The 25,332-nt window shown below is 45.8% G+C and overlaps 1 protein-coding gene across 1 annotated transcript in view; it reads right to left on the minus strand.

Annotated features, from left to right (window-relative positions):
• Positions 1-25,332, minus strand: part of HSD17B12 (hydroxysteroid 17-beta dehydrogenase 12) — a 367,296-nt gene that overhangs the window by 139,100 nt on the left and 202,864 nt on the right. The window lies entirely within an intron of this gene.

Here is a 25,332-nt window from a genome sequence, read left to right on the forward strand (position 1 = left end):
ATGAAATCAGACAATGAAAATTGCAACCCAGACAAAAAGGGCTTCAAGGGTGACTCTCGGTCCAAAAGAGTGATAGCTACAATGGGAACATGTTGTATGTGGCACTGTGCCACGTTCATTAGATGCACTGCCCTTAGGACTCCGTCCCTGTGAGTCTCTGATGTAATTTTTATGACATCTTATCTATGTTCCACCGGATCAGCTGATACCCCCATAACTCCCACTGGGGCCTACATTTAGATCATTATTTTCTAGTGGTTCCCAACCTTTGGTCTGCGATGCCTTCTAGGGGGGGGGGGTGGGGGGGGGGGGGGGTCCTGTGACTGCTTAGAAAATTACACAACAGGGAAAGATTAATAAAGTGTATATAAATAAAGAAGCTAAATGCATAATTGAACATTTTGAAACACTGTAAATGTGTTAGGAATTCGAAATTGGAGGTTAAAAACGTAAATTAGTATCCTCAGATTGATTCATGGGAGCAGTGCAGGTGCATCCAACCGAAAATAGCATGGACGATGTGTGGCCTCAATTGAATTCAGACGAGCTCCAACCTTTCTATTAAAATAAGATTATTATTTTTTTGCAAATTAAATATGTATTTTCTGTTTGTTGATTTTTTTTCTGTATTTGTGTATGTGTTTCATGGAATGCTTGTTACTATATTTTTTGTGTATTGTTTTGCAGTTCAAATGATGGACAACGCTTAGGCCCGGGTCACCGGCTTCCAGTAATGACTCGTGGGTGTCCCTGGGTTTCAGTAATGATTGAGGAGGAGGGGGGGGGGGGGGGGTGTCCCTAGAAGTAAAAAGGCTGGGAACCCCGTTCTATTCTTTACCTAGGCTATCTTCATGGACCTTACAAATAAAGACATGGGTCTCTTCCTGTGTCAGTCAGTTCATTTTTTTAGCATCCACTGTTCCTGCTTTGAGAAATGGTAGACGGGAAGGGAGAGTGTGTGATATCTGGGAGAAAGGGAGACGCTGGCATTATTTATATTCACACTGACATGGAGATCAGTGTCAAAGTCCTATAGGTTCTTTAACACACCGGATTCTAACAACAATGTTATCATAGGTAAGTGGTAAGACGAGCTACATCTTCCTCCTTGGCCAGCCAGGGGCATGACCAATATTTGCTCGCATGGCGGCGCTCAGTGGTGATTTAGCCCTGGCGTCTAACCCCAGAAGATAATCTAATCCCAGAAGATAAACTTGAACTAGGAGATTAGATTGTTTGCTAGATGAGGCTTTATGTGCAACTGTTTGGTCACATGCCTGTGAATATAAAAGGATACCAGTGTCTGATCATAGATGTGCTTGATAAGAGATTCCTGTATCCTTAGATGTGCTTGTAAAGCGATTACAGTGTCCAATCAAATGTGTGCACTTGTAAACAAATTTCACTCTGGTGGCAACAATACTAGATAGATCATCATGTAAAGCCTTGAGCAGAGGTACAAAGAGATATGTCGAACAAGGAGAGTAATAACACCTTAGCAGCATAGCAGACAATTTGAAAAATAAAACATCCTGCTAAAAAGCCAATTATGCTAAAATGAAAAATGAAATGAGGCATGTAACTAGGTAAATTCGCACAAGCCGCAGGCCTAAGCTAGGATACATATGCCCAAGCAAGGCGTTAAGGTGAATCCACAACACCCTCCTCATTGTCTGGACAAGAGTGCAGGACCCAAGACCTAAAAATAACTACACTTTAAAAGATTAAGCTAAACGCACACCAAAATGTACATGAGATAAGTATGTTAAATTGATAAGCAAGCCAGGTCAATGGGCAGTCCAAATTAAAAAGGCAATTTAGAATTTAAAACAAAAATGCCAAACGTCTAATTCAGCAATGGTCATGGTCATGGTCCTGGTCCTGCAGGAAATCTCCAATGTCAATGGAGATGGAAGCCAGGAAGGACCCCACTTCGGCAGGCGATAAGGTGACCAGTTCGTTAGATGTAAGACCCAGGAAGCACAAATTTGGAGACACCTCAACCATAGGTCCAACTGAGGGGGCGCCATTCCATGCAGTGCCAGATGTAGATCGAGTCATGACATCCACACAGGGCAGCTCCCCCGCATAACAACCACAATCTCAATTAGCAGTCCGTGAATGAACCCAGATTGAGAACATTAACAGATCTGTGTCCTAGGAAGTTACAAGCTGCATAGCAAGCCACACTTTCGGTGTGCGTCTGAAGAGGCACTACAAGCAAAAGAAAATTGGTTACACACACCCCACTTTGCTGAAATGGGACAGCAACTGCAAATCAAAAACAGCAACAGCAGAATGACGCCAATTAGTGCCAAAGTTATTGGGAATCCAACAAATCGAAAAAAGTGAGTGGCTGGCTAAAGGTATAACTCCAAACAGTCTGGGAAGTGCTAACAAATCCATAACCAACGGCCTGAAGTGCACAATCCCAACAGTATAAGATGCATTGAAATCCTGCTCACCAATTCTCAAAAATCTTTGGGGAAGTTGTTATGGAAGAGACTGTATAGCTTCAGATTCCAGTCATACTTGGGGGGGGGGGGGGGGGGGGGGCGTTGGGTGTCAAGTGTCTAACTGATGTCAGGGCCACATGTTTTGACACAAAAGGCATATGTAGATGCACTTTCATCACAGAATCATTGTGTTTCCTGTAAAACAGCAACACGTTCATTTAGGTAAAAAGGTAAAAACCCAATACTCTCGCTGTTAAGGACTGCTTTAAATCCGGTTTTTCCACCCCATGACTGAATTTTCCTCTAGATGGTAGGGAGATGAGAAATGCAGTTGAAACCAGATGGTTGTCATGGTGTCCCTGAGAGCCCTAGAGGCAAAAGCAGTGCCCTTGTCCGACTATAATGCTGCAGCAGCATATGTCGTGATGAAGAATTGCAAATCTTTCTTAACAGTGCGAGCGCCAGCCGATCATTGTCCATACCCACAGAAATCTGGAGCATGACTCTACAGCGACATAATGAGGTAAGGGACCGCAATAGTCCAGGTACAGACATTGTAATGGTTTGTTGGAAACTAAAAAGGGTGTATGCATTGGGTGTTTGATGGCGGAACATTTAAATTATTTTTGCTTTTGTCACATTAAGTGGGAAGGGTGTGCCCAGACATAAGTCCTGTGCTCACTGTGCCAGTGGATTCAAGCCAGCCTGGCTGATCAGGGGTAATGCCCCAGTCCCAGGATGCTTGTTTCCAGTCCAGAGAGGATCTGGCCTGGCAGTTCAGGCTGGACTGTTCCCATGGAGAGCAGGGTCAAGACTGATTTGCGCATGACTGGGTTCCAACCGGGGTGGCATGGTGAGCAAAGAAACAATTGATTAAACCCAATCTGTGTCTGGGTGTGAATGTTTGCATTGTTTAGCATTCCACCCATTAGCTGTTCTTTTTGCTTTTGTTGCCCTAACTGGGAATGGTATGCCCAGACGTGGGTCCCATGCTCACTGCACCACTGGATTGAAACTAGCCTAGATGATGAGGGCCGATACCCTGGAACTGGTCACAGGATGCTGGTTGCTGGTCCAGGGAGGGCCTGGCCCGACAGTTCAGGCTGGACTATTCACATGGGGAGCAGGTTCAAGATTGATCTGCATTTGCAGTCCAAACTGGGGTGGCATGGTGAGCCAAAGAAAAAAAAATGGATTAAAGACTGGGGGTGAATGTTTGTATTGTTCAGCATTCAGTCCAACGTCTGTTCTTTTTCCCTTTAATTTGTTGGCAGATGTCGCAGCAAAGGACATATTCCTTGGCCTGTTTGTATAGACCTGCCCACCAATAGCACTTTTGCAAGAGTGACATGGTAGCCCCCACACCGGCATGGACAGAATCAACACTCTTATGCACTGCTTTGATGAGATCTAATCTCAGGTCTTGGTGGGGGGACAACACGATGACCCACCCCTGTAATTGTTGCAAATGCAATCCTTTGGGCACTTGAGTGGTATGAATATTTTTCAGGATAGGCTTTTGATGAGGCTTCCCATCAGCCAAAGCCCTTACAACAGCCAATGTTTCATCATCCGTTCTCATCTCAGAACAAGTTATTGTGTGGTATGGATCTTATTGGAATAACGTGGTCGGGGGAATCTATCCCACCCTACATGGTAGCAGTACAGTGCTGGTGCTTGCACCAATGCCCTATATCTACAGTGTAAGCTTCTTTTACTGCATATGAAATAAGGACCGAGAAGGAACGCAAAACTATATGTTCCCCTTGTGGTTTGCCAACCTTTTTCTGCACATAAAATGTCATAATGTAGTGTTAGTCTTCTCCAGAATTTTACTTTGATGGTGCGCTCAGTGTCTCCCTCAATCTGTATATTTAGTTTGTAAACCCCTTCGGGTGGGGAGGCACACTAGTCTGCTGTTTCGACTTTCAGGAAGTCAGTGTCTCATCCAGAAGATCTACAAGATTATGGCAACATATCGGGACTTCTGCTACGCTGCCTAGCGTAGTCACTGCCCAAGTCCTGTTCCTCAGCACGGTTGTCAATATTTTTTACATGTTTGGCAGAAATAGCCGTAACCTTTTTTTAAATTGTGGTTTTTGTTGTGGAAGATTCTCTTCCTTTTTCGTAAAAGTTTGAGGACCATTGAGAGTTACTTTTCAGCTTCACATACTTACTCACTTCAGTATTCTAACCGCCCTCCTCCTCTCACTCCTTTATCTGGTGTGTCCCAGAAGGAACAAGATGGGCAACTGTCAGTATACTGGTATCTTTCAGGAGTTCTAAAAATTTTCCTGTTTCTAAGGTTATATCTTTTTTCTGAGATCTCAGACTGCGGAGAGTCTCCTCTTGGTCTTCTTTCTTTATTAAGTTTTTCTTTATCCCAGCGTTTTTCAGAGCTCTCTTGTGCATGCTTAGTACTTTCCTTACCAGAAGTACTCTGTCACTGTGGTTTTGATGGTCTGGCCCTCAGAATATCCCAACCTAGACTAGTTTCAGAAATCTTTGTCACCTCACGTTCCTGATACAGTTGGGGAATCTCCCAGCCGCTGGAAAATTGCCAATGCTGCTGCTTCCCTTTTAATATTAGTAAAGTGTTAATGACTGTCACAATTATGCATCAGTTTCAGCCCCAAGTCCAGGGCAGAGGCTGCCCCATGTTCATTTTGAATCTGTTTTAATACTTGTTAGATTTGCAAGCATCGGTGTACCATGTTCGGTGGTATATATTCTAGTTAAGACCGTGCCCCAAGTGGCGCAATCCTTTAGAGAACCATCCCATAACGCTGGTACGTTGTGAGATTTCTATATTTATCTTGTGGTCCCATATGAGTAAACACTGCTTCCAGCTGGTTTTTTACACTACCCAGAATGGAATCTTCTCCCACTCAGTGGGTGCGTTTCCCATTATTGAATGGACAGTTTGTGGATTTATCCCTATAACAACCAACTGTTTTACACCTGGAGCAGCCCTCACTGAGGCATTACGAATTGTATTAAGCATCTATAAATAGCTACAAAGTCAAAGTATAATGTACGTACTTCAGCTGCTTGCATAGCTTGTACATTGGGATGTGGTGTACATGCAGCCAATGTTGGCCATGTAGCTCTATCATTGCTTAAGGGACCTAACCTACCTGCTTGTATTACACGTTGGAGGGCGCCATTAAACCAATCACAGTTTACTTGATAAGTTAGAGGTATCTCCAAGTATTGGTATGCTCTGTACTGTTGTGGTACATTTGCGATTCCATATTTGTGAAATGTATTTGAGTCTGCGTTGACTGCAGGAAAGGTGTCTCAAATATAATATTTCTGTTCTGTATCCATCATGTGCCTCAACCACAAACGGAACTTCCCAACCCTCATTGGATAGTCCATAGATAAACAATGTGACTGGTTGTCTACAGTTTTGTGGGATATTTACTGGCTGTGTGTTAGCCATATCCAAAGATGGGGATCAGAGTTGGGAACACCAGTGGGGAATCTTTTTAAGGTTCAAGATTAAACAACCTACAGCCCAAGATAGTTACTCCCTATTTAGCTGAGGAGGATTTCCCCCTAACACAAACTTCTTCGTGTAATGTGATTAGGGTATCTTTAGCATGTGTGAGAAAGATACTCAAGAGACCTGTAAAATTAATGCCTAACCAATGTTAGTGGCGTCATGTCGTAGTACTCTTACCATGGAGGTAAAACTGCTGGTTTTGAGTGGCAAGACCACCGTGAGTAGCTGACTGAGTCAATCCCACATTGTCTAGCAGCTGTCGGCCTAACTCTTTTTGCTAGCTAGCAACACCTCACCCAAACATGAACAGAAAAGGTGATTTGTGGCAGCCTGATGCATGACACGGACTCCTCAGGGAAGTTGTGGTTGGCAGATCCTGACCCTTTCTCTTGTTTGCATAGGTCTCACATACACCTACATAGGCAGGCAAGGCAGAGAACTTCAAGGCACAGAAAAAGAGCAGAAGTGCTGCCTATGTTAGATGAGAACAGTCAGGGTGAAAGAAGTAGCTCACAAAAAGTGTCCTAATGAGTGAAACAAAGGCTTGCCCAGCAAGAACCTTTGCAATAGATGGGCAACACTGACCAGGGGTAGGGCTGCAGAGCTAATCTGGCCAACCATGAATGCTTAACATCTTGAGCAAGAAGAGATTCACAGTTAGTCCTTATGAAGCTCAGAGTGGATTCTAACGTTAGGTAGTGAGAATCGGAGTGAGCACAACAGTTGATGAAAAGGCTTCACATTTTGGGTTTCCTGTATTCAGCCTGGAGGCTGAGTACGTTAAGTCTGTTTCTTCCGCTAATCATTTTTTGGGGCTACAACAGTCAGCAGGTGGTGGGAATCTCACTGCAACCCCACTCGTTTTGTTTTTCTACTTAATACGCATACACAAAATAAAAATAAAATGATTCTTATGCACCCCAAACCGAGAACTTCAAGGCCGAGAAACAGGGCAGAAGTACTACCTACGTTAGATGGGGCCAGTCTAAGGCCTGAACAAATTGGTCCAAAGAGTGCAAGAAGTAGCTTATACAAAAAGTGTCCTAATGAGTGAAAAAGGCGTGCCTGGCAAAAACCTTTGCAGCAGATGGGCAACACTGTCCAGGAGTAGGACTGCTGAGCTAATCTGGGAAATGCTAACTGTAGATTATAATTTTCTTTATCCCAGTGGCGATCTCCAAACAAAAAAAAATAAAGACTGGGAAAGGATTTGGTTGATGGGAATATCTGAAATGACAGAAGACCAAATCACATGTAAAAAAAGGTCTGAAGCTTTACTAGAAAGCAATCACCAATTCATCTGGTATTAAGTAACGATAAGGAAAGGCATATTTCCCATGAAAATCAGAAAGTATCACCAGACTAAAGATAGCTTTGACATGTATAAAAATATTAAAAAGCACAGCAAGAATAAATTTGAAGACCGCTATACAGCACATATCTATCAAATGAGTAGCCAAGGCAGCAACTACATGAATTATTCTGCCTCTAAGCAATTTGCTCATGTTGTGATCTTTGGAATTAACTTTTTACTGCTTTTGAAACTTAAGACAGTTCAGCCATACCACAGAACTCACCTGGACCAACCACTCCATCATCCAGTTCAACATCGCCAGCTCATGGACCTCTGCCCCTAGTCTGGCCAGTGCCCCTCCACCCTTTCCCCCCCCCTCCCCCGCAACTGGAATAACCTTTCAAAAGTCACATGGATCAACACCCTCACCACCACCCACCCCATCTTCTCCAACAACCTAGACAAAAATATCATAAGCTTCAACAGTTGGATCACCAACTACGCCAACAGTGTCGCTCCCATCTGCAATAACGGCAGAGGGTCCATCAAGCAGGCTAGCTGGTGTACCGAGGACATCAGGCTATTAAACAACTGGAAAGGAGATGGCACACCAGCAAAGACTCGACCGACAAGGCAGCCATCAAAAGTCCTTCGCCTCATGCTTCAAATCAAACTCCAATAACATCTAAGAACTCATCAACATGGTCCAAGAATTCTCCAAACCCTCATTGCAACAAACATCACCCCTCACAGGATCTCTGAGACAACCTTGCAAATTTCTTCCACAATAAGATCGCCAACATCTCCAGAAACTTAACACCCTAGCCCAAGGCCACCAGCTCCTTCAATCAAAATAACCCCAATACCACCAGAGACATTTGACTTACCGAATGGTGCCAGCTCACCCCACAGGACACCGCCTCCATCATGAACTCTGTCCACTCAGCGCCTCAACCAACCCATGCTCATACCACTCCTAGACTGTATTGAAGGCTGCAGAGAGGTCTATCACCACACACATCATAAAGCTGCATAAAAGGCATCTAAGGAACCGCTCTCAGCTGTATCACCTCTTTCCCCACCAGAAAAACGCAAAAAGCCCCTCACCTCCAAACCCAAGGAAATCATTTGTGGAATACCCTATGGATCCTCACTCAGACCCAGGCTCTTGAACATTTATAGGATACCTCAGTCCAGCAGTCAAAACCCATGGACTCAACATCATATCTTAAAACACACAACTCACCCCCTCCAAAGACGACACCAAGACTAATTTCCAAAACTGCATGACAGATGTTGCCAACTGGATGAAGGACAAGTGCCTGAAGCTCAACATGGACAAGACGGTGGTACTGATCTTCTGAAACAAAAGCTCACCATCTGCTGCATCGTGGTTGCCCTCAAAACTCTGACCTACTCCTAAGCCCACTGACCAAGCTAGGAACCTAGAAATCAATCTGGGTGACAAGCTAACTGTTAGAAATGGGGTCTTTGGTTGACAGTCAGGTTACCCAGTGTCCAAGCAAGGATCTTCATTCTAGTCAGGGTAAAGGAGAATCATCCTCAGTTAACCTCCGCTCACCCACCTGGTAGCTTGGCCCGAGCAGGCAGGCTTAACTTCAGAAGCAAGGTGTTAAGTTTTTGTACCAACACACAGTAACTCAGTGAAAACACTACAAAATGACCCAATACAAGTTCAGAAAAATAGATATTTATCTAAACAAAACAAGACCAAAATAAAAATCTAACATACACAAGTCAAGATATGAATTTTAAAAAGAATAAGTCTTAATCCTTTAGAAAACAGTGAGAACATTGTTAGCGTACAGAGGTATCTGGGTAGTCTCAAAATAAAGCTGCACGGGCGAGTGAGATTCAAAAAAGGCCAGCGATGCATCGATTTCTCACCCACAAGCGACAATGTGCATCGCATCGCTCCTTATCCGGTGGGATCAGCGTGCATCGTTTCTTCTCTCCCACAAGATAATGCATTGATCCAGATGGGCCCCTCTGGTCCGGGCAGGCTCTGCGTTGATTTTCTGTGCCCAGCGATGTTGCGTCCAAATCCGGTCGCACGGTGTCAAGAAACTGCAGTGCGCTAGTCTTGCGTTGTTAACAGCAGCCGCTGCGGGTGTTGCATGTCTTTTCTCCAGTCGCGTTGTGTCAGTCTCCCAGTTGCAATGCAGGTGGAGCGTATATTTTTGCTGCAAGGCCAGCGGCATGTCGTTTATCAGCCATGAGACGGGTGGTGCGTTGAAAGTTTCCTCGCACAGCAGTCTGTGTGGATTTCTGTCCTTTGCCACCAGCTTCATCTTTCCAGGGCCCAGAGGCAGGTTAGGGCACCACTTGGCGGGCAGGACTCTCAGCAGAAAGCCTAGGTGCTGGCCGAGAGAAGTCTTTGTTGTCCCGAGACAACAGGAGGCAAGCTCAGTTCAAGCCCTTGGAGATTCTTCACTAGTGGGAAGTCACACAAAAGTCAGTCTTTGTCCCCTCTCAAGCAGAAGCAGCTACTACAGCCCAACCCAGAAAAGCACAGTCACAGGCAAAGGGGCAGTACTCCTCCTCCAGCTTCCAGCTCTTCTCCTTGGCAGAGGTTCCTCTTGGTTCCAGAAGTAATCTGATTTTCAGGGGTTTTGGGGGCTCTTCTTATACCCCTTTCTGCCTTTGAAGTAGGCCTACTTCAAAGAGAAGTCTGTTGTTTTCAAGATCCTACCTTGCCAGCCGCACACCAGGGGGTTCAAGACTGCACTGTATGACGGCAAGCAAAGCCCTTTCAGGTTTGAGTGACCACTCCTCCCCTCAGCCCAGATGGTACATCAGGATATGCATGCTACACCCCAGTTCCCTTGGTGTCACTGCCTAGAGGAGAGGTGCAAACAGCCAACTGTCAAACTAACCCAGACAAGGAATCCACTTTCTAAAAGTGGCATTTTCAAAAACACAATCTAAAAAACAACTTTACTAAAGGATGTATTTTTAAATTATGAGTTCTGAGACCCTTAAATACACGTTTATCTGCTCCCAAAGGGAATCTGCGCCTTAATATTTAAAGGCATCCCCCAAGTTAACCTATGAGACAGATAGGCCTTGCAACAGTGAAAAACGAATTTGCCAGCATTTCACTGTCAGGACATCTACAACACATAAGTACATGTCCCACATTTAACATACACTGCACCCTGCCCATAGGGCCTACCTTAGGAGTGCCTTAAATGTATAAAAAGGAGAGGTTTAAGCCTGGCAAGTCGGTACACTTGCCAAGTCGAATTGGCAGTTTAAAACCACACTCACAGACACTGCAGTGGCAGGTCTGAGCCATGTTTACAGGGCTACTAATGTGGGTGGCACAACCAGTGCTGCAGGCCCACTACTAGCATTTGATTTACCGGCCTAAGCACCTCTAGTGCACTTTACTGAGGACTTACTAGTAAATCAAATATGCTAATCATGGATAAGCCAATGTACACATATAATTTATACAGGGAACACTTACACTTAAGCACTGGTCAGCAGTGGTAAAGTGTCCAGAGCAAACAAAACAGCAAACACGGAGTCCAGCACTCAGACGCAACCTGGGAAGTAGAGGCAACAAGTTAGGTGAGACCATGTCAATGATGCCAAGTCTAACACTAACCATGACTGTTCAGGTCAACTCAGTCTCCTCCTCCTGCTTCTTCAACCTCTGCATGATTCGTAAGATATTCAAATGGCTATCCCAAAGCTCAAAATGCACCATCACCCAGGCCCTCACCTCCAGTCGAATGGACTATGACAATGATCTCTATTCACGGATCGCAGTTCATCAATGGCTACAGACAAAAGAGAACGCCGCAGCCAGACTTGTCGTGGATCTCCCTAGATGAACCCACATTACCACCTACCTCAGGGAACTCCACTGGCTCCCTGTACAGAAAATATGCCAGTTCAAGCTCCTGGTCCAACTGTAAGCCCACCTACTTTAACACCGCCTGAACTACCATCAGCCCACCAGACATCTACGCTTTGCTTCCCTTTCTCTAAACCTCTACACTCACATCAGATGTAGCCGATGCCGAGGTTGCTCCTTCTCTTACCTAGCAACGAAAACATGGAACAAACTACTCGTTCATCTCCAGAAATCCTCATCTCTTCCAGAGTTCCGAATGTCCCTGAAGACCTGGCTATTCGGCTAATTGACTGGACACTGCCAGTGCCTGGATACCCTCACTGGTGACAAGAAGCGCTCTACAAATCTACTGATTGATAGACTAGAGGCTGGTGGGTGCAGATGACTGAATGTTTTTCTGCAAATAACACTTTACTTACCACTCTTTCTAGTAGATACTCAGCTTCAAGGAGGTAAAAGATAAGCCACTGAGCGCTACTCAGGGGAATTAATCCCAAATACAAAAGCTTGCATCCAAGTCCCAACCTGAACGTCAAATGATTAATTCAGAGGGTCTGGTACTTACCAGGAGTTTAAGGAGTCAGGATGGTGGCTTGTTATACAAGGCAGTGTAATCTGAAGCAGTTGTAAATATGTGAAGCCAGGCAACCAAGTACAAAGTGGTGTCCACTTGCTTGAATCTGAGACAGCAAAAAGGGATGGATGGTAATACTTTTATCACTCTAAAGCAATGGTAACTCCACTCAATAGTTTAGGCATAACTCTGCATTTATAGGCAGAGACCAACTATAAACATATCAGTCTTGGTCCATCCTAAAGTCCAACCTCACTGCTGGCCACACACCTGTGATAAAAGAACATAACTACAGACCTGGTTCTGCCCAGTGGACCCGGTCAGAAAGGAGCAGCATGAGTTATTACGGTACATCTTAAGAGATGCAGTAATGGACAATATGAATTAAGATAAATCCAGTAGTGACACAAGGAAGTTAATGACCAGTGAAGCCACATATAACTGTGCATAACCTAGAAACAAATTATCTCCTAAACAGGCACTGTCCCAAACCCCTCCCCTTTCTGAGCTGTCCCATGCGCATGGCCAGCTCACTCTCGTTGCAGGTTGGGTTGGTCACCAGTCACTGAGGCAAGGAAGCCATCAGGATGCACCAATTGGCCTGCAGCAAGGCATGTGAGGGGGCAGGGTTCTATTCAGGACACAGGCCAAGGAAGGCATATGACTTTAGGACAGCCAACAAGGATGACCAGAGATGTGGAGAGGGCCAATCCCGAAGTCCGGGTGCCACGAAATAAAACACAAGTTTAGGAGTAGTGAGCATGAGGGAAAGGAGCCTTTGTATAATTCACATTGCTATTGTTTTGAAGCATTTGAGCTGACCAAAGTAAATGCCAATGTAATTCCATGTACATACTTTCATTATTTTGCCATGAAATTAAGAAAACGTAATGCACATTTTTACCACTGATTCTGAAATGATTGCCTTTCCAACAAAAATAATTTAAAAAACATCCATGCAATGTGGTAGTTTTTGTACAGATTTGAATAACCTTATAAACCAGCTGTCTGCAGACCTACTGGTTGTCTTCTGAGCCAGGCTGTAGAGTTTGAGAAGGAAGGATGGAAGAATGGCAACCTGTGGCCTTAAGGGTACATCCACTCCCATGTGCTGCATCATCTGGGGGAGCTTTAAGAGAAGAACATACATCAAACCTTCAGGAGCAGACGCTGATCATAACTGCAAGCAGGTTCAAGTAATCCCTGCTCTTTGGTGTGTGAGGAGACCACGATGCTGCATCAGTGTAGATGTGTGGAATAGATCAGGGGAAAGAAAAGGATACTTTCCTAAAGCCCCGGTACCCACCATGGCTCAAGTGCCCAGTTTCTATCCATCTTTGCACGCACTGATGCATCCCAGTCCCCAGTCCTGCTGCACTGGTTTAGGCTCCACAGACCTGTTTTTTGTGGCTTGAACTCAGGCTGACCCCTGTTCTGTAGCAAAGACACCTGCACTGTTTTATGATAATAGGAGCCAGGGATGGGGGATGGTACTGGGCCTAGATCATGCTTAAAGTTTCTGGTGTAGGTCAGTGGTTCCAAAAACATACTGTAAGTGTAATGCAATTTGAAATTGGAGGCTAAAAACTAAATTGGTATCCTCATATTGATTCAGGAGAGCAGTGAGGGTTCATCTAAGCATGATCATATGGCCAGTATATGTTGCTTCAGTTGAATTTAGAAAAAAGTTTCAACCTTCCTATTAACATTTGTATTTATATTTGTTTGCAAATTAAATACAATGTGTTGTGTGCATGTGTTTGATGAATGTTTGTTTCTGTATTTTTTGGGTATTGTTCAGAGGTTTAACTCAGACAATGTTTAGGATGGGGGTCCCCGGCTTCCGGTAATGGCTGAGTTGGAGGGGGTGGCGGAGGGTGTCCCTGGATTCCAATAATAATTTAGGGGGAGTGTTGGTGAGGATGGTGCACTGTACAATTGGCCAAGGTCCTACAGACTTTGTAATGTGGTGTACAATCTGCATAATTTGGAATCCTGCAGTCAATCGTATCGCAGGCAGTGCATGGGTTGAAACTGACTGTTTTGTGGTGTGGATAGTGCATTGCCTGAGGTGCTACAGAAGCAGTCTGATGTGGGTGGGTCTTACTTGGTACTTCTGCATTACCCACACAGTTTTACAGATTTATAATGTAGATTTATTTTTGTCCAAGTTTATCCTAAAAACATTTTGAAAAATTAAATTGTTGGTTTGTATTTAGAATAGGTTATTTATTTTAATGGGATGTGACGCACACTTCAGCTGTACGCCAGAGCAGTACTAAAGCTAGCTTCAGAAAGATAGAGCTGGAAAAGGTTGCTTGAGCCAGCAGCGGTGAGGGGGCCGCAAGGGAAGCGTGTGCCTGGCTCTGCGTGGGTGGGGAGCTGCGTGGGAGAACAGCCTGCGTGGGCGTTGGTTCGTGTTGTTCAGGGGGAATGTCTGAGACGAACACATTGGTTCTGTCTATAGCAAAAGTGGAGGGGGCGCAAGTTTGCACCAGCGGGAGGGCGGGAAGAGAAAGGCTCATTGGGAAATGTTCTGCAATGCGAAGAATAAGAAAACATTTGGACACTAAAGTTCAAATAGATTTGTTTTTTGTTAATTTATTTTGGAAGCATCCTAATAGACAAAAATGGTTGCAACAAGTGGAGTATAAAAGGATGAGCCTTCAAACTCCCCTAAATAAACATGTGAAGATTCACTTCAATGGGTGCAAACCACTCTGCCTATCACGCCAAACTTAGTACAAAATGCTGCCACGAACCTTAATGAAGGTACGAATTTGCCATCAGGGATACGCCTCCACTATACCCGCACAGCTTGCTATGCGCACTACTCATTGTGGAATTTAATATTCTACCCAAAATATAGGCTGATGAACCAATCTGGTAAGGCCATAGGACATTGACTAGATGATACATCAATGTCAGACCACCCTAACCTGGAGCTTCTTTCAGTAACTTAATCCTTTTCCATTCAAGCTGATTCATTTGGTGGCATGCAGGGAACTGCGAACACTGTAGCAGATTTCTGCCACTTTGTCAGTCTCACCTTAAATTTGTATTTACCCTTCCATCCAAAACAGCACAACTACATTTTATAGTCTTGTCCTTCCAATTTCAAAGTCTACCTTAAAATATTCCCCTAAAATTATTTGAAAACGTAGTTCAGTGGCACTTCAGCCGGGACACTGAACTCCTACAGTTTCATGATTAATATACAACTGTTCTTCTGAACCAATACATCTTTTATTGCAGAATTTTCATATCAGAAGATCAGTGTTTTCCAGGGGATTTTAACAGTGAAATGCAGCTTATCTTGGTGCTCATTCTCCATACTTTACCCCATCACCATTGGTGCATCACAGGCAGGTTTGTTGACAATTGTCAAGGATTGAATTAGCATTGTTATTGACAACTGGAGCAAGCATTTCAAACATACTCTTCTGGCTCAGATGCATTTACCAGAGCTTGCAACCAAAATAGGCCGAAAGCACAGGTAATGCCATGATCACATCAGCCCTAGAGTGGTGGGCTAGATTTTGTAAGTAGGATTTTAGCGTTCACCACGATTGCGTTTTCTGCACGAACTGCGCCGCTGCTACTTCACTCCGTGTATTCGAGTGGAGCGGTTGCCTGAATGGGTTCTTTGCATTGATTTCTCTCCTGAACTGGACTATGAATTGCTTTTGAGGCCCTGGAGGACGCGGCCTGGGGCGACATTGCGAAGAGGCCCGATTGAGCTACTTGAACACCTGCAGTCAGTGGGCAGAGGGGATGGCGGCCTGCAAGCCCAAGCGGGACCAGACGGTAAGAAATATGCTGACCGGGGGCGCCAGGTACTGGGAGGGGCCCCTGAGGAGCCGCCAACCACGAGGTCTGAGGCAAGGAGGGAGATGACAGAGGATGAGGCAGCTCCAGTCACTAAGGGCTTTCTTACCTCCTTGTTCGAATCACTTCAGAGTGACCTACAGGAACTCCGCAAAGACATATCTCATGAGGTGAAGGAGTTGAGCTTACATCCTTGAGTGAGCGGATAGCGCAAATCGAGGATGGTGAAACTGCCCGCGGCAAGGAGGTGGCGGACCTGAAACAGGAGGTTGTACGTTTGCGGGAGCAGCAGGATCTCCTTCAGATGACTGTGGAGGACCTGGAGAATCGGTCGCGCAGACATAATATCCGCATTAGAGGAGTGCCGCTTGGGGCTGAGAAGGAGGACATTGGAGCCTTTGCGGTGGCGTTGTTCCGATCGGTCCTTGAACTTGAGGAGTCCCGAGAGATCACCCTGGATAGAGTCCATCGCGTGGGCCGCCGTGGCGGAGCTGGGGACCGCCCGTCGGATATACTGGCATGTGTCCACAATTTTGGGCTGAAAGAAATCATACTGCAAAAGGCACGCGATCTTCTGCAGGTCCATTTTAGAGGACATCAGCTCCAGCTATACCAGGAACTTTCGGTTCGGACTCTGCAAAGGCGGCGTGAGTTTAAACCCATCACAGAGCATTTGCGTGCGCATGCTGTGTCCTACTAGTGGGGCCACCCGTTCCACCGTGTTTTTCGCTGGGAGGATCAGCTTCGCCAGGTGAAGTCTATTTCAGAGGCAAACCAGATCCTGGGCTTGGAGGAGGATACCCAGGATCCGGGTTCGAAGCTGGGCCCGATCGGTGGCTGAGGAAGGAGAGAAGGAAACAGCAGCGCCCAACTACATTGGAGCAGATCTCGGAGCGCCAGTTGGCAGTGAGCAGCGTGGCAGCTGGGACAAGTGCCTAAATGAGGAGCGGTAAAGGGCCGCTGGACAGCTGGGGGTTGCTTGTCGCGGGATTGTGGCTGACTGAGAGGGGCCTGGGCGGCGGAGTCGACGGACTTGGGGGACGAACTTGTGTGGTTCTACAGCCCTGTTGAGACTTTTTACCTCTTAGGGATGTGTGTGAGAGGACTTTTCTGGTATGAGCACCCGTTGTGCGTTATGGTTATATGTTGTAATGCTTCCCTGCGAGTCTGGGCGCTGGTGGTCCTGGCGGCTTGGCTACATGAGTTGGAGCGACTGAAAAGCTGCTTTGGATCTTGGTCCCTCCGTAGAACCCCTCCCCACCTGAGCAATTGTCTCTGTGTGGTATGACAATCAAGTGTCTTAGTTTGAATGTCCGTGGGCTTAATAATCCGACCAAGCGGTTAGACTAGAGAAATCTGGGTGTCATGTGTTTATTACAGGAGACACATTTATTGCATAAAGACATTCCGTATGCGCTCAAGGTGGTTTCCTAGACAGTTCTGGTCCTCACCAACTACAAAGCTTGCAGGGGTGGCGATATTGCTTTCAAGGACCTTTTCTGGGGAGATAGTGGGGAAGATACACGAAGTACAAGGTAGGTTTCTGGCCATTAGAATAAGACATGGGGCCTTCTCCTTCACTATCGCTTCACTTTATGCTCTGAATGCCCAGCAGGAGGCCTTCCTGAAACAGGCGGTCTCCCCAATACTTAGCTCACCAGATAGTGCCATTTTGGTAGGAGGAGATTTTAACTTGGTGATGGATAATGAGCTCGACCACTCAGGCCAACGCTTCGGGCAGGCGGGGGGCTTTATCGGAGGCGGGGCGTCAGTGGCTGTCTGAATATGGGTTGGCGGATGTGTGGAGAAAGTTGCATCCTACGCTCCAGGATTACTCCTTTTACTCGGCGGCAGCCAAGACCTATGCTCGGCTCAATCTTTTTCTGGCCCCGCAGGAATTTGCGTCAGAGGTCAGGGAGGCCACGATTGAACCCAGAGCCTTGACTGATCATGCCCTAATTACCATAGAGGTTACTGTGGGGGTCGGCCGGGTGGGTACTCCGAGCTGGCGCTTTAGGGATTCTTTGCTCCAGAGTGAGACAATGGTGGAGTTGCTCCGGCGCGCGATTACGGACTATCTTAGCTTTAATGATGATGGTGGTACTTCTTTGGAGACAGTATGGGAGGCTCTGAAGGCAGTAGTGCGGGGCGAGGTGATGGCACTGTCCGCGAGAGATAATAAGGCAAGGAGGGTGATACAGGAGGAACTGGAGCAGAGGGTGGCTGTACTGGAGCGTTGCCACAAATCTACTGGCGCTCCTAGAATCTGGTGGGAATTAGAGAAGGTGAGGCAACAGTTGAAGAGGCTGGATTGGGATAGAGCGGAGAAAGCGATAGTGTGACAAGCATAAATTTTACATTGGGAGCAATAGGTGCGGAAAGATATTGGCGCACCGACTGCGAGCGCAGCGTGGGCGATAAAATCGATCCATTCCCCTTCTGGCATAGAGGCACGTGCGAGTGATCAGATTGTAGAGTCCTTTGCGGAGTTTTATCAGGGATTATACGCGGCCGGAGAGCGGGATGACACGGCCTTGGATTCATTTTTAGAGGGCATAGCAATCACGCCCCTTGGTGAGATGGAGGCGTCCCTGCTGGACCAGCCGATAAGGTTGGAAGAGGTTATATCGGCAATTTCCCAACTAAAGGTTGGGAAATCCCCCGGCCCTGATGGGTTTTCGGCTCTATTCTATAAGACTTTGTGTGGAACTCTCCCCACTTTTGGTGCGACTTTTTAACTCTTTTTGGACGTCTGGAGCCCTGGCGCCTAGTATGTTGGATGCTACCATTGCAGTTATACATAAACCGGGCAAGGATCCAAAGGAGTGTGCCTCATATAGGCCGATCTTGCTCCTGAATATCGATGGCAAGTTATTCACTGGCATTCTTGCTTACCGCCTTAATCTTTATATGCCGGGTCTTATTGATCCGGATCAATCAGGTTTTATACCAAACCGACAATGTAGCGATAATACGAAGCGGCTCCTCCACCTGTTAGATAAAATGGACCGCTCCCGTAGGGAGGCTCTCTCTATTGATGCTGAAAAAGAGTTTGATAGGGTTTATTGGCCCTATCTCTAAGGTATTGGAGTGTTTTGGACTGGATCCCGGTTTTAGGTCTTGGATCCGATGCGTCTATCGGTCTACCAAGATGGCGGTTCGAGTTAATGGTGTGCTCTTCCTGCTGTTCCCGGTTAGGCGTGGGACTAGACAGGGATGCCCGCTTTCTCCCCTCTTGTTTGTGCTATATATGGAACCCCTTGCGCAGCGGTTGCAGGACAGTCCCTTGGTTTCAGGTGTGAAGTTTGGCGGAGACCACCATCTCATTACCCTCTATGCAGATGATGTGATCCTCACACTGGCGGAGCCTGTGACTTCACTGCCGGCGCTTATGGAGATAATAGCCGAGTTCAGTCAGGTCTCGGGATTTCGGTTTAATATGTAGAAGTCTCGGGTTCTTAGTTTGTCAGTAAGCCCGGATCATAAGGCAAACCTGAGAGCTAGATACCCCTTTCTCTGGACGTCCTCGCACCTTTCCTATCTAGGAGTTGAGTTAGCGACTTCTGCTGCAAAGACGGCAAGCTTGAATTATACAACATTAGTCCCTGAGGTACAGCGGGACCTGGAATCGTGGGGGGAGACAAACTGTCTTGGCTCGGCAGAGTGGCAGCGGTGAAGATGACAATCTTGCCACGTATTCTCTATGTGTTTCAGGCGCTTCCACTGATGCCACCTCCGCAGACGATAGCCACTCTTTAATCGGCGATTCTGAGATTTGTATGGGAGGGTCGGCCAGCGTGTCTCCCGCGACAGGTTTTATATCGCCCTAAGAGTGGGGGAGAGCTGGCAATCCCTTGTATTTTGCTATATTTTCAGGCGACGCAGCTGAGTTTTCTTTTGGAATGGAATCGCCCGCTCACTGTGAAACATTGGTGTTTTATGGATCAGGCGGTGGCGGGCTCGCACATATGGAAGGAGCCTTGGCTTCGACGTCGGCACCGGGCAGCTGGACTTTACTCTTCCCCAGTCACAGGAGCAACGTTACGCATATGGGACACTGTGGCCTGCCGATCGGGGCTGATGTCTTTTCAGTCTCCGATGACACCCATAGGCGCGAATCCTGACTTCGAGCCTGGGCTTGGTCTGGAAGGCCTGAGACGCTGGTATGAGGGGGGCTGCAAGAGAGTGGGAAGCCTCTCTGATGAACAAGGGGTCTTGTCTTTTGATCAGATGAGGGAAGCATACGGCTTGACGGAGGCAGATAGGCTGATGTATTATCAGGTAAGGCACTGGGCTCTGCTGCCGGCGAACAGCATTAATAGATAGGTCTCTTACGCCATTCGAGAAATGTCTCTTGTTAAAGAAAGATGACAAAAGAGTCATTTCAGAACTTTATCGGCTTCTGCAGGGGGAGAAGCGCCCGCCTAAGTCTAGAGGACAGTTGAGATGGGAAAGGGAGCTGGGGAGGGAATTCTCGGATGAGGAGTGGGACAGTATATTCTATAGAATACATCACACAGCCTATAATGCAGCGGGATGGAGACGTCATATCAAGTGGCTTCTTATTGGTATTACACTCCGGCGCGTATACACGCATGGGACCCTGTTAAGTCTGGCCTCTGTTGGAGGGGGTGTGGAGCCACGGGCACACTCGTGCATTTGCTCTGGCATTGTCCCAAGCGCCATTGTTATTAGGAGAGCATTATTGATGATATTGACATAGCGTTCCATACTAAGATCCCCAGATTCCCATCATATATCTTGCTGGGGCAACCCAATCCCCTTACTTTTCCCTTGAGGTCGGTTTTTTTTTTGGGGGGGAGGGGACAGATGGCCCTGGCACTTAATGCAGCCTTGCAGCCGATCCTAGCTGTGTGGGGTACAGATACGGTTCCGACACGTACTGCGTGGCTTCAGAGGCTCTGGTTTATTCTTGCCATGGAGAAACTCACCCTGGCCTCTCAGCAGCGGATGGGTGACTTGGGGGTATTATGGAAGCCATTCCTCCAGATACTATCTGCAGAATTTACGGAGTTGACATGTCCATCTTATTTGAGAGTGCTGAGACTGACCTGAACCTTGATCAGAATGCTGGAGGGGGGGGGGGGGGGGGAGGAGATATTCGGGGGGCGGCGATTTGGTGAAGGGAGGGGTAGAGGAGTGGAGAGACAGGAGGATGACACGGACTCTGGAGGGGAAGCACTGTTGGTGTGTTTTTATGTGTATGTTAGTTTGGTTTTCACATACGGGACTCGCAGTTTGAAAGACTTAAGCGTACCCCGCCTGCTCACTGGATCGCAAAGTGGAGGCTAGGAGCGAGCCTCCGTTGAGCGTGGTTTAGAGATTGACTAGTGAGACTTGGAGCTTTTGCTGCGGAGATACATACCATCTACTGTACTGTGATGTGCTGTATTTTGTATGTTTAAGTGCTTAAAACAATAAACAGATTTGATCCATAAAAGGGCACTCTAATGGAAATGAGGGAAAATTGGGCCAAACAGACAACAGTTTAAAAAGATACCCAACATCTGCCACAATACCCAGTGCCGAAAGGTGGTCTCTTTACATATTTTGAGAGTGCAGGATCATGAATCCAAATAGTAGGAGGCCTTTGGTTACTGCAGGGGAAGGTCTGTAGGATGTGAAAAATGATTCTCCAAGATGCAGAACTAAGATTGTAAGTAACTTCCTTCTCTGTCAAGTGATCTTCATTATAAGCCTAAACATACAGTATAGCAAACTAATCCACAAGGAATGGGTCAAATCGTGAACCAAGTTTATAAGGAAAGAAGAAGCCCTTCTATTGACAATATTTGAAAAAAATCGGCCGATTGGACTCAACATAAGGATTTTATTCATCTTTCCAGAATAGGTGTTAATTTTTTTCCGTCAAATATTGCATAAACCCAAAGGGAGAGACCTCTGATTTTGAAAAGGTATATGCCGAGTTTTTTTTTTCTTTAAAAATAAATAAATCAAATGTGCCTCTTTGGGCCACAAAACTATATATTCTTTCAGCATATACTACCAAGTATTGGACAATAACACTTAAATCAGCTCTCTGAACTGGGCCTCAAATACCAAGCTCTCTCTTCTTTGCGAATCTAAGAAATAAGAATTGTTACTCTCCACTGAAGTTCAATAGGGAGGGGATAAAGATGTATCCATCATTCCCTGAAAAGATCATTCCTGTTTCAATTGCTCCCACGTCCGCCCAATCACCGCTACTGGTATACTCCCAGTTTTCACACCAACATCAGCCTATGTAATACATAATATCATCACACAGATTATGGACCACAGCTTTTTACTGAGATTCCCGTTATTGCGCTGATTAATGTGCAAGTCTAGTGGGCTTTGTGTCTGGTTCTTTTTTGTATTAGTGGAAGGATGTAGTATATCTTTTCCGAAAATTCTATTTTTCTACCCTTCTCTGAACTTGGAGACCTATGCAAGGCTTCTCACCTCTCTAACTTGGATAGTGTCTGGGCTGAACTTCTCCGTTTATGTCCCTTGCACCTTTTTGCGTGCCACGAGTTTTACTTTAGACAGCTAGGTCTTAGGGGCTTCTTGCTGCCTTAAACAGTTGAACTCTGTGGCTCGTTTGACTTTGTTCCGGTGGTGGGACAGGTGAGATTGTGTCAAATGCGGTTCTTCGCAGTTTTAACCTGCACCTCTGGAAGCTATTTCTTAGTGTAAAAACTCTCTGCCTCCTTAAGAACTTTAGAAGTTCAAGAAGGCTCTACTGTGTTTTTTGTTTTTTTAAAGCATTTTTTTCCAGTTTTAATGGATATAGGTTAAAGCATTTTATAAAGCTAGGAGGAAAGACAAAGGAAGAAAAAAAGATAAAGGAGCTGGGCTGTGTGATAACTTTGGCGAGTATCACAGCCTCAGTGTCCATAGTCCAACTAAGTGAAGACTGTTAAAAACACCACAAGCTTTAACGGAATACCCTTCACTAGTTTAGTAAGAGTACTGTAGTGTATGAGGTTGTTGATTTTGGGAGGGCATGGGGGGGGGTGTAAAACCCCACTCAAGCAGCAACCACAGTTTTGGTCATGGTGAAACACAAGCGAACACCAAATTAACCTGTGCTCAACCCTCTGGTACCTTGGTACAAAAGCAGTCAGGCTTAGCTTAAAGGCAATGTGTAAAGTATTTATGTAGCACATCATACAGTAATAAAGTGCAGCCACAGCACAAGGAAAATCCCATACCAATCTAGAAAAATAGAATCAATTTAATTAAATGATTTAAAAAAGAACCAACAAAAATCCAATCAGTAGAATCTGAGATATGCAAATCTAAAGATTTTGTTAAAAAAGCAGTGCCTAAAAGCACAAAGCACCGACTGTGGGTATCTGGTCATGCCAGACTACTCAAGGCACAAGTTCATGCCCACCGCAATGGGGCATGGGCCGGATACAGGGACCAAGATAAGCCCACTGAACAAAGTACCTCAAATACTGGTTGTGGAGCGTTGCAAGATACCACTTTCAGGATATATTGCGCAGAAGTTCAGAAGAAGTTGTGTGCTAGGATGTGAGGTCATGCATCAAGGATGCTCTTGACAGACTTGCAATGAGTGTTCCAGAGTAGCTGGAGATGTGCCACACAGAGGCTGTTCCGATGAGGCTGTTGACAGGGTTTGCGATGCCCTGATGCAAGGTCCTGTGTCGTCGTGGGGGGTGCAGTCCATGGAGTCTTGCAACGCAAGGCCCTGCGCCAGGGATGCGTCACGCAGTGGTGGTTCCTAGGAGCTGCAGGCTGCGATGCTAAGTCCTGAGTTGGAGATTCACAGCAGCAGTTCAGAATACAAAGATGTGTTGCACTGCACTGCATCAGTTCTGCCCAACAGACCACAACTGGTCTGGCAGAGCACCTTCAGGCCCACTTCCAAGGGATCAGGACTGAGGTGGCACCCCTGGGAGGCAAGAATCACAGCAGATAAGAGTCCAGGTGCTGGGTTCAAGGTGGTTGGAGCCTTTTCTGCCCGAGACTCTGACCGGAAGGTTAGCTAACTAGCCCTTGGAGTAAAACTGGTGGGGCTGGGTTCAAGATTCAAGTCCAGTCCTTCTCACTTAGGCAGCAGAGTAGCAAACCTTCTTGAAGCAGAGCAGCTCAGCAGTCCTTCTGAGTCTTCCACAGATCCAGAGGGTTAATGAGGATCTAATATTTGTTCCTGGTGCCAGCTTTGAAGTGGGAGAAAGTTCTGGAGGTTTCTACCTCCAGAGGCGTTTAATTTCCTGCCTCCCTTCCCTGACCCCCAGCTAGTCAGGGGGCACAAATGACTAGAGTGAAACCCTTTGTGAGTGTGATGAGGCAGAGTCTTTGTGATGTGTGAGTGTGGTGACAGCTCCTCCCCTCTATTATGGAAGAGATGCCTCATCCTGCCAACACCTATACCCCTTTGTCTGACTGACTGGAAGCAATACACAAAGACCATCTGCCGGCTACACCAACTCAAGTGGCCCAGGATAAAGCCGCCAGGCACCCAATGGTTGGGACAAGAAAATACCAACTTTCTTTAAGTAGCATGTACATAATTGGACTTAAAATCCAACTTTACCATTAAAGTGGGTTTTAAATTACAATTCTTTAGACATCAACCTCCACATTCCAACCTGTTCACACTTTAAAGGCATCACTCATTTAAGGTAATGAGGTAATCCAATATTATTCTATGGTAGAAGCAAGCCTTGCAGTAATGAAAAGCGAATTTTAAGAGTTTTTCTACTACAAGGACATGTAAAAGTTGAAAGTACATGACCATCTTTTTAAAAATATTGTAACCTACCCTTAGGGCTGTATCGTGCCTACCCTAAAGGTGACATATGTATTAAAAAAGAAGGTTGGACTTGGCAAAAAAAGTTCTCTTTTACCAGCTCAAAATGGCAATTTAAAACGGCACACACAGGTTGCAGTGGCGGGCCTGAGACATGTTTAAAGGGCTACTTGAATGTGTGCCACAATGAGTGAAGCAGGCTCACAAGTAGCATTTCATCTTCAGACCATGGGTACATGCAGTGCCACTTTACTAGGGTCTTACAAGTAAATTAAATGTGCCAATTGAGTGTTAAGCCAATGTTACCATGTTTCAAGGAGACAGCACATACCATAGCACTGGTTAGTACAGGCTCCTGGAAGCCAGCAAAAACAGGTTCATAAAATAGGAAGGTGAAGGTAAAAAGTTTGGGGATAGCCCTGCAAAAAGGGCCAAAACCAACAGGTTCAATTAAAAAAAAAAAAAAAAAAAAAATACTATGAACACGTTTTGAAGAAAAAAATATTCCAATTGTCAAGCACATTTCCTACTCACCAACTGACATGATTAGCAAACAGGGACCCATCAACAGTGGAATGTACCAGCATTAAAAAGAAATGACGCTTCAAAACACAACCCAAAGCCACAGTTTGAGAGCACTAACATAATTCCCTCGATTTTAGGTAGCTCAGAAAGAACTGGAAACAAAAAATACACACAGGCTTTTCCTCCTTCTGGTACTGTGTACTATGAGTTCCTAATGTTAAGCCAAAGAAGGGGCCGGAAAAGCAAATACTTCTAACAGATGAGCTATTGAGGACTCCTCTCGACCTGGCACCAGCCACGGAGTAGCACACACTCGCAGCTGCCTTACAGACAGGAACAGACAGGAATTAGTCCAACAAAAGTAATCACTGGTGTTTTTGGGCCGTTGTATAGAATGTTAAATTTCTAAATTGTTAAAGGCCTTTTCTAATGCAGTAACACTCATGGGTTGTTTCATTGTGCTAGGATGTAGTCGA

This window comes from Pleurodeles waltl, chromosome 3_1, assembly GCF_031143425.1.
Source record: "Pleurodeles waltl isolate 20211129_DDA chromosome 3_1, aPleWal1.hap1.20221129, whole genome shotgun sequence".
Classification (NCBI taxonomy): Eukaryota; Metazoa; Chordata; class Amphibia; order Caudata; family Salamandridae; genus Pleurodeles; species Pleurodeles waltl.